This window comes from Dinoponera quadriceps, unplaced genomic scaffold (genome assembly GCF_001313825.1).
Source record: "Dinoponera quadriceps isolate SergipeBrazil2010 unplaced genomic scaffold, ASM131382v1 scaffold3430, whole genome shotgun sequence".
NCBI lineage: Eukaryota > Metazoa > Arthropoda > Insecta > Hymenoptera > Formicidae > Dinoponera > Dinoponera quadriceps.
In genome coordinates, this window is record NW_014557417.1 from 1 (window position 1) to 11,257 (window position 11,257).

Below are 11,257 nucleotides of genomic sequence, written 5' to 3' on the forward strand. Positions count from 1 at the left end.
ACCGATTTTTTTTTAACGCCGAAAAGCGGTTGATCGGTCAACGTTAAATACTGTAGCAACTTCCTATGTTAAAATTCGCGTAGTATTCTGAACTAAAGTTCGCACAACATCGTTATCAATGTCTGAAGGTCAACCTGAGCGTGGCTCGTCTTCAAGGTTAAACTGTCCGCGGCGAAATTTCGCAAACCATTTTTCCACAGTTCGTTTAGCTGGTGCTTGATCTTGATAAACNAGTTCGTTTAGCTGGTGCTTGATCTTGATAAACCTCTTGAATGTTTTTTACGGCTGCTGCAACGTTTATTCCTTTCCGAAACTCGTAAAGCATAACATGCAGTAAATGCACCATTTCGACACTCATTTTGAAAGTAATCTTTCTCGAAGCAGTTCGTATCTACACAAATTCTTTTGTTTGAAATGAACGCTGCACACGTCACCTTTCTAACGATATGTCTTACAGAGATGGCGGTATTAATGACAAAACTTTACGCCGCTTCTAACGCCATCTATTGCACCTCCGCACGAACTTTTGCACTCACCCAATAAAAGTATTTATTAAAACATATGAAATTAAAACTTATAAAAATGGACCATATTAAACTATTAAATTATTAAACACCATTTGCGACACTTATTTCTTTTCTTCCTTGATCAAAAGCAAATAGCCGCTGAAGCTCATTGATGCATCATTGAAACATATGGCGAGTGTTCTCTGTCAATTAAAACATACGAATATTGGAATTAAACGTTAGACTATTTAAAATTGGCGTGTTTTCGAGTTGTTAAAATCAAATGAAACAGTTACAGCTGATCGCTGTTCACAATAATTATTCAAATTAAAGCATACTTTGGATAACAAAGACCTTTGATCGCAAATGAAAGATGTACGGTGATTCTTTTGTATGACAATGCCAGGCTACATGTCGCTAATTCCAAGAAAAACAAATTATTGGAACTTGGAAGGGAAGTTTTATCCCACCTCGCGTATTTCTCAGATATTGCATTATCTGATTATTAGTTATTCCTATCGATGCAACATGCACTTCGAAGCACGCACTTTCCAAACTTGTAAGAAATAAAAATATTCTTCGATGAATGAATTGCTTCTAAAGATAAATATTTTTTTCTACCGTGGAATCCACTAATTACCAAAGGATGTGAAAAAGCTGTAGTAAACTGTGGAAAATATTTTAATTGAAATATGGTGTATCGTTGTTTTTTTTTAAATAAATGCGTTTTTAAGCCAAGAAACCTTTAAAATTTACGAAAATTCCTAATATTTCAACCGTTATCAAAAATTGCGTACTTTGTACATATATTTTTTAAAAGATATCCAGATCGTTAAAAATTTCGTTATTTTCCATAATATTTCTATAAGACTTTTATCATTTTCATATTTTTTATTAAAAATTTAAGAATAATTTGATCGTTATAATTAAAATTTAATATTTGTTTTCCAATTTGTGATATATGAAAATAATACCAACATAGACTTCAATTACTTCAGTTTTGGTCAAAACTTCTAATTGTACATGTGCGTACCTTATGTTTTGATTAACATGTTGTTAAAATTTAAAGAAGTCCCTAAGAAAATTATATTAAACTCTTACAAATTACAAATACTCTTACAAATTATGTTAATTGGCGGACTTAGCAAACGTAATTTTCAATTGTCGAGATGGAAACCATTAAAGAAGGCGTGCAACAATTTAAGAACACGAGAGGTCAGTGCATACCTTTTGCGAAAGCGGTGTGTTCTGTAGTAATTGGGATACGAACGAGAGTTCGAATGTCGGAAGCGCATATTGCGCATGATGGTACAATTTTCATTGTTGTCCACGTTCTTTCTCCCTCCGCTTATCGTCCGCCGCCGACTCTTTCGATTCGCGGTCATACACACGCGATTTTTATGTATTTCCTGACAATATCGTTACCGTGCATTCTCCACAAAGGAGAACCTTTCCATTAGTCGCACGTCAACGCGCTATGCAGCTTTGCGGCGCAAATTGTTCTCAGAAAACGGTGCGTGGAAACACCACGGCCGCTGCTGCCGACGGTGGCGAAATTTCCTAGCATCGGGAAAAAAGCGTCATTGTCGCGCTCGCACAGCTGGCTTGAAAAGAAAAACAGGAAAAAAATAAGCGGACACATACCATAAAAGATGCGAAACACACGTGAAAGGCGCATGAACGCCCATGTGGGCGTTCTTTGTCGATTTTTGCTTCCGCTTGGCTTCCAGTTGATATGCTGCTATTGCTTTATTAAAAACAGGGAACCGGACCAAATGAAAATATTGGTCCAGTTCCGGTTCATTAAATATATATATAATATTTAATAAATATTCCGTTTTCGGATTCGGGTTTTTGGATAATGAAAGTACTGTTAAACCATTTAAATTACGACTTTTTTCGATTACAATTCCTTAAACTTGTTTGCTTACTGAAATTTTTATTGGCTTAAATTATATATATATATTTCACACTACAGGCATATGAGAGAGGTCACCATATCCTGATACGGGCAATAGGACTGAAGATATATATATATATATATATATATATATATATAGAAGATATATACATATATCTTAACTTTTTTAAATATATAATATTATCCTCGATATTTGTAACTTCTTCCTAACGGAACATGTAAATTATGTAAATTCTGAGAATATTCGGAGAATATCTCGATGTTCTCCGAATCGAAAAAAAATGTAACGTTTCCGGTCTCGGTTTCGGTTCTGTAGGATTTACAAAATTTCGGTACGGTTTACGGTTCCGGTCTGACAAAAATACCGATTTTCATACGTTTTCGGTTTTGATTCCGGTCCGGTTCGGATCTTTGAAAAAATAAGCAATATTTATTTGCGCACGGTGAATATATAATAATTTTTTATCTCAAGGAGAAAGATACTAATTTTTCGAATGTGCGCAGCACTCCAAAGATAAATAATCGCTAAGGACACAATATCTCGAGCTTGTGACGTGGCAGCCTAAAGCGCCCGTCACAGGAGGCGAGTGCCTTCGAGGAAGCCCTATCACAGGGGTTGTACTCCCTATGAGCGCATAAATTTTTTGTTTGCAGATTAGGTCATTAAGGATGAAATGTCCGATTACCTCAAGTACCAAGTTTGATACCTGATATCTCTGATATTTCACTTTGACAGTTCTTTGTTTTCTTTTATTGTGAAGGTGCGTCATCAGCTTTTCAGAAGCACGTTTTGGTTTGTGATTATCTGTCTAATTACCTTTTGCAGATTAAATTTTGTAAACCATGGATAAGTAAAAAATTCACGTTATTTTTTAATATGAGTACCGTCGTGGAACTAATGCAGTGCAGACAACTCGAAGTATCAACAAAATGTTTAGCAAGGATATGGCTAATGAACGCAAAGTTGATGGTTTGAGAAGTTCCAATCTGACGATTCTGATCTTCAAAATAAGCTACGTGGGCAACCTGAGAGCAAGATGGATAATGATGAGCTGAAAGCTGCAGTGGAAACGGATACATTTAAAACTACGCGTGAATTAGCAGCAAGGCAAGTAACATTAAAGGTGTTACTATTCCAACAATATTAAATCATTTGAATCAAATCGGTAAGGTTAAGAAGCTGAATAGATGGGTTCCGCATGAATTAAACGAGCGTCAGAAGAGAAATCGCTCCGAAGCTTGTTTTTTTTGCTGTCGTAACTTAAAAGCCAACCATTCCTACACCACATTATTAAGTGTGATAAAAAATGGATCTACACAATAGTTGGATAAAGATGAAGTGCTAAAACACACTCCGAAACCGAATATTCACCAAAAAAAGCTATTGATGTCTGTTTGGTGGTCCAGAGCTGGTGTTTTCCACTACAGCTTCATGAGACCTGGTCAATCGATAATGGCGGATTCTACTGTAATCAATTAGACGAAATGATGAGGAAGCTTGGGATTAAGCAGCCGGCCTTGGTAAAGAGACAGGCCAATCCTCTTACAGAATAATGCTCGACCACATGTCGCACGAATAAACTCTCTGTCACCCACCGTATTTCCCAGACTTTGCACCAACTGACTACCATTTCTTTCAGGCATTGAACTACTTCTTGCAAGGAAAAATATTTAATTCCCAACAAGCTGTAGAAAACGCCTTTCGCGATTTTATCACCACTCGCTCTCCAGACTTCTTCGCTGCCAGCATTAACAAGCTACCGTTATGATGGCAAAACTGTATCGATAGTTTAAGCTCACACTTTGATTAATTATACTGCTTCTTGCTTGAGATACGATAAACCAAACTTTCAGCTCGAAATCGGACATTTCATACTTAATGGCCTAATAATAATGCGTAGCGGTGACCGCGCACCTTCGGTGCGTGTGTCTATCTAATCTCGCGTCTCTCACATTTGTACCATCCACGCTCCTCATGACAACAAGAAGAGAAGGAAGGGCAGAAAGCGGATCGCCGGAATCCTTCAGGTCATGCAGAGCAGTGTCGGCGGCAACGACTCCGCAGAGCGATTCCAGGTGACTCTCTTTCTTTTTTTCTTTTATAAATATGCTATCGTCACAGCAAAAACCGATACTGTATTATCTCGCAGTTTCCAGCGGTAGAGCCGGCGAAACGAAAATGACCTGGAGCACAAGCTATCAATCTTGATATCAACAAGCTGAAGTCCCGAAGACTAACCAAGCTACCGAGACAAGAGACGGAAGAAGCGAGACGGCGGAATGAGGACGCCAATCGGCATTGGAAGCAGAAAAATGCTTCCGAGAAATAACGAACTTTGAAAGTAGATGAAAATGAGACTTTGGTTTTTACTTGCGGGTCAGAGGCCGGATTCGCTCTCTTTGTGTTAGCGCCGAGGGGAAAGTACCAAGTTTTATGCGAAAGCGTTAGCAGGCGTTAGAGGGTATGAGAGAGAGAGAGAGAAAGAGAGAGAGAGAGAGAGAGAGAGAGAGGACGACCACCTACCGGAGCCGACCTAAGGAGCGATGTCGCCCGGAGCATCGATATTGAAAGACCGCCTATCTATATTTCGGTCATATTTATCGTGGGGATAATTCGCTCGGTCGACTGCCGGGCAACTCGTCCGACGGATTTGGGGGATCGCGACAACATAAATAGTGATATTATCCGTCGGCGGTTGCACCGGAGTCGCACAGGAGGATCCCTTCGCGCGTCTCGTACCATTCTCTTTACCTTAGCTCGACCGCCACCCGATGATAACTTAGCGAACGTACCGGCAGACCACAAGAGTCCCGCGAAAAGGTTGACCACGAGACCTTTACTCTGTACAACGCAGCGCTTCCGAATTAGTCGACTCTTGTTATCCCGACCGGCCGTATTTCAATAAAGGCGAGCAATATATTCATTTCAAATTTTCGCCTCTTTAATTCAACCTTATCTTGGCGTAACCATTTGAACTTGTCCCACCTCCGACTCTAATTATCCGGAAGCTGCCGGTTCCGTTCGAGACAATCCCTGAACACGAGGAAAGACGTACCGGATCTGAAGGGAGGCTTTATCCTAGGGAGGCATTATCGATCAAAACCCCTTTGGTAGATGCGAAAAGTCCGCACTTGTCGCCCATCTTTTTTTGTTCTCGGTTCCGCCCGGCGGTAATTGCATGACGATTCGGATACCTAGATTCGAAAAACGGTCGCAAGCTCTACCGTACTCTATAAATTTCATGGAGTGAAATCTCGACAGAAAAGTAGAGTGGCTACCGTGTCATTCGAATGCAAGTGACTTTTCGCTTGAATAAAATGCTCCACTTTGAATCGTTGAGTGAATATTTTTATTCAAAATTGAAGGGTGAATCTGATTTATTCCACCGTCACAGAAACATATTCACTCAAATCGATTGAAACTTTTGCTATGATGTTAAAATTCACTTTAAACTTGAGTGAAATGTTCATTCTTACGATTTAGAGTAATGATATTTTTATTATCACTTTGAGTGAAAATATTGCTACATTTTACTTATTTTGAGTGAGATTTTATTTCAAGAAATTTTAATTTAGGAGAGTAAGACAATCGGTTAAAGAAGGAATTTCTTAAGAAATCAAATGAACCAAGATAATAAAATCTTGATAATTTTGCGATGTGAAGTAATATCAGATTTGATTTTTGGATTGGTACCGCCGGTCTTTCGTCGATTTATTTTCAATGTTCTATAAATACTTCAGTTCACTTATTCAGGGTGAGAAATGACTTAAAATTCAAGATATGCATGGAAGGAACGTGCTGTTGAATAAATAGAATTTCTGAAAGCGTGCATAATTGAAATAAATCTTTCGATTCAACAGCAATATCATTGAAATTAATATTTGAGTTATTGATAATATTAGTATGATGTATATGAGTTTGAATAATATTATTATATTATTATTATTATATATTGGGTATGGGAATATGTTTCTGACCTTTCTTAATGAAAAATAGGTATTTATTTAAATAAAATAGTACAAAGTGAGTTTATTCATAGTATGCTCCATCGGAAACGACAACTTTCTTCGACCTTTTAGATAATAAACGGATTGTTCAAAGAAAGAAATCTTGTTCTCTTGAAGCGATCCATTCATTAAGCCAATTTTGATACCTTCATAAGAACTGAATCGCTCTCCAGAAAGGACCGAATGCATGGATCGGAACAAATGGAAATCTGAAGAAGCAATGTCTGGTGAATACGGCGGCTGGGGCGGAATTTTCCACTTTACTCCTTCCAAGTATTTCTTGCCCGGTTTTGCAACGTGTGGCCTAACATTGTCATGTAGCAGAATCAGCTAGTCGTGTCTATTGTCCCATTTTGGTCGATTTTCTTTCAAAGTTTGGTTCAAATACATCAATTGTAGTCGATAACGATTGCCAGTGATGATTTCGGACGGTTTCAGCAGCTCATAATATACAAAATCCCTTTGATCCCACTAGACGCATAACATAATCTTCGAAGCATGGATATTCCGTTTTGGCGTTGGTGAATCTGGTTCACCTGGTATCACTCATGCTTTCGGGCGTTTAAGGTTATCGTAGTATATCCATTTTTCATCGCCAGTTACGATACGGTGCAGAACACCTTTCCTTTGTTGTTGAAACATCTCGCACATGACCAAACATATTTCCATGTCTCTCTTTTTTAATTTGTATGGCACCCAGTTTCCTTCTTTTCGCACCATTCCCATTGCATGTAGACATTTTTTGACAATGGATCTATCAACATTTAATTCAGACAATTCATCGACATGGATTTTCTTCGAGTAATTCTTGCATTTCTGCATCTTCAAATTTTTTTGGTGCACTTTCGCGTTCTTTGTCACGAACGTCGAAATCACTATTGTTGAATCGCCGAAACCATTCTTTACAAGTAGTATTCGATGGAGCATGTTCACCGTAAATATCTATGAGCAAACGATGCGTTTCCGCAGCACTTTTCTTTAAAATAGAATAATGGAGTAAAACTTCCCCAAAATGTTGCTTTTTTTAATAAATTCCAACATTTTCAACGCAAAAAAATTATTCTTGTTTACGCTTCGAACAAATGTCAACTACTGGGCTCAAAAGCTTGAACACACACCTTTCAAATACACGTATTGCAATTTTATCAAACACACAAGCAGTGTTATTAACGACATCTCTCTACAATGAGTGGTAACTTATTCCCATATCCAATATTATATTATTATTAGTGTTATTAGAATTATTGTTTAAACAAGAAGATTTATATTAAGCAATTTAATTATAAGCACTATTGGAAATTTAATTGCTTTAATAGAATTTTTCCGTGTACTTTCGGATTGCGTCTTTCAATAAAAAAAATAGACTGAAATTTTCACGAAATATCAGAAATATAGTTGAGAAAATACCAATTCAGAAACTAAACAAATGAGCAAATGAAATTTTATATTAACAAAATTTCACTTGCTCATTTATTATTACTGTCTCTAAAAAAGCAATATATCAAATTGTCGTAAATAAAAGTTGGTAAGAGTTAATTAGGTTCAAGTACGCAGATCTTATTACTTATTTATATGTGGTGAGGGTAAACTTATCGCTATTAAAAAAAAAAGTAGTTGGAAATCCATATAGGAAATCCATATGAAATCCCATAATTGTTTTTAGAGATTTACGTCAAAAACTCTGGTCCTAGATGGAAGCTATGTGGATTAAATTTTCATGAACCATGTGAATTCTTATCTTATTCATATTATGGATATGCACACATAATGTGGAAATTCCTATATAGGTTTTCAATATCCTATATATAGATTCACACGAGTTTCTACGGATTTTCATTTAAACTTATATGACAATTTTTAACAGAAATATGTAGGAAAACAAAATTTCAATCCTATGGAACCTTTTGGTTGGATCTTTTTCAATATATATTCTCACGGTACTTGAAAATTTGAATTTTTTCTTTATATATCAGAAAGGGTCATCAAAATGAAACTGAAACGCTTATTATCTAATAAATAATTTTATTAAATGAATCTGTGATGGCTTCGCCTGGGTATGCGTTTGAAATTTCGAGCAAAACAAAATAGCAAACAAAGACAATAGCGGATCGTACGATCCGATTTTATTGGTGATTCGTTAGAAGCTATAATTCACATTAAATTGATAGTTTTCACGTTGCGATATCGATCGTGAGAAATGAAGACCGAATAGACTAACTACTTTTGCGAAAAAAAACAACGGCTAACAATCAATGGATTTGCGCGTGAAAGAAGCCGCTATTGTCTTTTTTTCTCCCTTTTTCTCTCTCTAACGGTTGTTGTGTATTAATTAAAATTGTCTGGAATAGCGTAGAATATTAATTAGATTTTCTTCCTCCCGAAACTATCGGTACCGCAGCGTCTTAATGATACAGAGTTTACTAATACCGTACACAATAAAAATTAGCATAGGATCCTATTGTTCTCGTAAACTCTAACAGAAGAAAGCCAACAAAATTTACGTACTTATGTGAATGAATGATTCTAGCTTAGAAATTTGAAATGCTTCCAGCTGTTTGACGTAAAAGACTTTACCTGAATCTATTTGATCTACAGAAAAATCTCCATGTAAGAATAAAAGTTTATTTTGATACAAGTAATGGCTTGCATTTCATTTATTGGACGTATGTATTCGGAGATTTCGAGTTTTTATCTCTCGACATTTCGAAACACTTGAGACTTTGCGCTAAAATACTAAGATGCGCGATATTGGAAAGAATGTTGAAACACTCTCTCTTTCTCTCTCTTCTGCCGTTTGGAAACGATTTGAAATTGATTGTAACGGAAGATAATAACATTTCGTATTTCAAAGCAGGCTAGAAGCTCTCTTTTATTTGTCCGTCGGTTGCGAGTAATCTCCGTCTCATATTGAATATATGGTTAAAATAATTTCAAAAATGTTATATTACACAAACATTTTAATGATCACTCAACTCTCTTTGTATTTCTTGTATAAAAGATTCTATTAATATAGTCCTTAGACATAATGATATAACGTATCGAAAATTTTCAATTAGGTGCATCATTTCTGAATATTTACGCATCATAACATCATTGCTTTGGAGCATTGTTATCGATTCACCAAATGATCAATAACAATGATACATGAATATTTGAACATAATATGTTTGATTGAAAATTTTCGATGCCACTATGCCTAGGGAGAAGGGATGAAGTCTTCTATACATATATCTTAGGTAAATATAAGTATAATATTAGGGGAACCGGAAAGTAACGTCGTTTCTGCGCATGTCGATATTCGTTTGTCATTTATCAGCTCATTGTGTACTTCAAAGTCGTGCCAAAGATATTTTAATGTTAGAATGACTTATTTACTTGTAAATAATTAAATCTTAAGTTTTTTTTTGCAATTTATGGTGAAATGGCCAGCCAAATACCAGAAGAGTTACATATCCGGCATTGTATGCTTTTTGAGTTTCGCAAGGGTAGTAACGCAACAGTTGCTACCAAAAACATTTGCGATGTTTATCCAAGTGCATTAAACGTTTGTAAATTCCAAAGGTGATTTTCTAAGTTCAAATCCAGTAATTTTGATTTTCCCTACTTGTACCGATTAGGAAGAGCAACAACTTTAGACAATGACATGTTAAGGGCGGAAGTGGAAGCAAATCCGTGTCAGACAATCGAGGAACTGTGAAACACTCTTAACCAACCTTGGTCGACTATCCAAGGACATTTGCAACAGATTGGTAAAGTAAGCAGAGCAAGTGTTTGGGTCCCGCATAATCTGTCCGAAAAAAACAAAACTAACCGATTCACCATATGCAACTTATTGCTTCAACGATGCAATACAGAAGCGTTTTCTGATCGCTTGATCAATGGAGACGAAAAATGGGTCCTGTATGATAATCCAAAACGCAAAAGGCAGTAGCTCTCTCCGAATAAATCGCCACAAAATACTGCTAAGCCAGGTTTACATCCCAAAGAGGCGCTTTTATGTGCTTGATGGAGTATTCGCGGAATCGTTCATTTTGAAATGCTGAAACCTGGACAAAATGTGAATTCAGACCTTTATTGTGAACAATTGGATTGAGTAAATCAATTTTTAATTGAAAAGTGTTCAGCGATTGTCAACAGAAAAGGCGTTATTCTGCAACATGATAATGCAAGACCGCACTGCGCAAGACGAACCCTGGAAAAAATTAATTAATTGGGGTGGGAGGTACTGCCTCACCCACCATACTCGCCCGATATTTCACCATCGGATTTCCATTTATTCCGATCGCTACAACACTTTCTACGTGACAAAAAATTTGAAAATTTAGATGATATCCAAAATGCCCTCCCCAGATATTTTGCTCAAAATCCAATTGAATCTTATCGATCTGGCATTGAAAATTTGCATATTAGATGGCAAAAGGTTGTTGATAACGAGAGTGATTACATCATTGTTTAAAAATTAAAACTTGTTAAAAATTTATCTGTTTNATTTAATGTGAAAAAACGACATTACTTTCCGGTCCCCCTAATATAAATGTGAATGAAATGAATGAGCTTTAATTATTACTATATCTAATGGAAAATCTAACCGCGATATATAAAAATTTTTTAGTAATCTTTTCGTATTATTTAACATTTCTAAATTTAATTGAAAAATATAAAAATATTTAAATAAATATTTTTGAAAATTTCCTGATTGAGACATTAATACATTCGGTATGTACAAGCTGTAGTGTTTCTGTATCAAGAAAATATTTACGCTAATTAACATAATTAAAAATGTCAATTTGGAAATATTTATTTTTCACATATCGAACAATAT

The 11,257-nt window shown here is 36.1% G+C and overlaps 1 pseudogene; it reads left to right on the forward strand.

Annotated features, from left to right (window-relative positions):
- The first annotated feature begins 3,464 nt into the window (after window positions 1-3,464).
- LOC106749085 lies at window positions 3,465-10,898 on the forward strand (annotated as a pseudogene).
- Window positions 10,899-11,257: the final 359 nt, after the last annotated feature.